The 871-nt window shown below is 60.8% G+C and overlaps 1 protein-coding gene across 1 annotated transcript in view; it reads right to left on the reverse strand.

Moving 5' to 3' along the window:
* XPO1 (exportin 1) overlaps positions 1-647 on the reverse strand; it is a 69,296-nt gene extending 68,649 nt beyond the window's left edge. The window contains exon 1 of the mRNA XM_044663366.1: positions 341-647. The gene's annotated coding sequence lies outside the window, so the exon portion shown is untranslated. The remainder of the gene's footprint in view (positions 1-340) is intronic.
* Between the last annotated feature and the right edge of the window lie 224 nt (positions 648-871).

Consider the following 871-nt stretch of genomic DNA (forward strand, 5'->3'; position numbering starts at 1 on the left):
CACGCTAACCAGCCCAGCAGCAGCAGCAGCTCGCCTCCCGCGGACGTCTACCCCACCTCCCTCCCCTCCCATCACCCCAGCGGTAGAAGCTGCTCCATTCAATTGCAGGCACCACCACACACCACCTAGCACACTGAGGCCCGGATCCCCACTCGGGGCCCTTTCCCACTGCCGCGTCGCGCACTACCCCCCCCTTCACTCCGATCCTCCCACTTCACCCCACCCAGGATATCTTCCCTCCACCGCTCGTTCCAGCTCTGGTTCCCGAGCCCTCAGGACTACACTTCTCCCCCTCCCCCCACGACCCCCCCAAGACCGCTCATTACATGTTCCGACTTACCCAGAGATTGAACCAACTGCCTCGTCCTTCCTTGTGGGGGGGGGCTGGGAAGGGATGAGGGAAGGTGGGGAAGGGGGAAGGAGTGGAGACTTAGGTGGGTTTCACAGTTTGCCCACCTTAAAAAAAAAAGGAAATTAAAAAATGAGAGGGGGAAAAAGGGCAAAAAAAAAAGAGCTCAATAACGTTTTACTCTTCCAATGACGCCTCCCCCCCCCTCACACGCACCTCCCCCCAAAAAAATAACGATAACGAAGCGGATGAATCAACGATCCCGCTGGGGTGGGGAGAGAGGGGCGGGGGAGGGGAGAAGGGGGGGTCAGGTCCCAGAGATTCAGCCCCAAGGAGACCCTCAGGCCACGCAGCAGCAGGAGCAGCAAGAGGGGGGGGCGTCGCTGAAGTCCACAGTCAGGGGGACGCTCAGTGCTGCCAGGTGCAGTCCGACTTCCCCCCACAACGCGGTTCCCTCTCTCACTCGGCTCCGGCGGCTGGGCCCCACCAACCCGGCTCCCCTAAACTTTCTCCCCTCCTCTT

This window comes from Gracilinanus agilis, chromosome 2, assembly GCF_016433145.1.
Source record: "Gracilinanus agilis isolate LMUSP501 chromosome 2, AgileGrace, whole genome shotgun sequence".
Lineage (NCBI taxonomy): Eukaryota > Metazoa > Chordata > Mammalia > Didelphimorphia > Didelphidae > Gracilinanus > Gracilinanus agilis.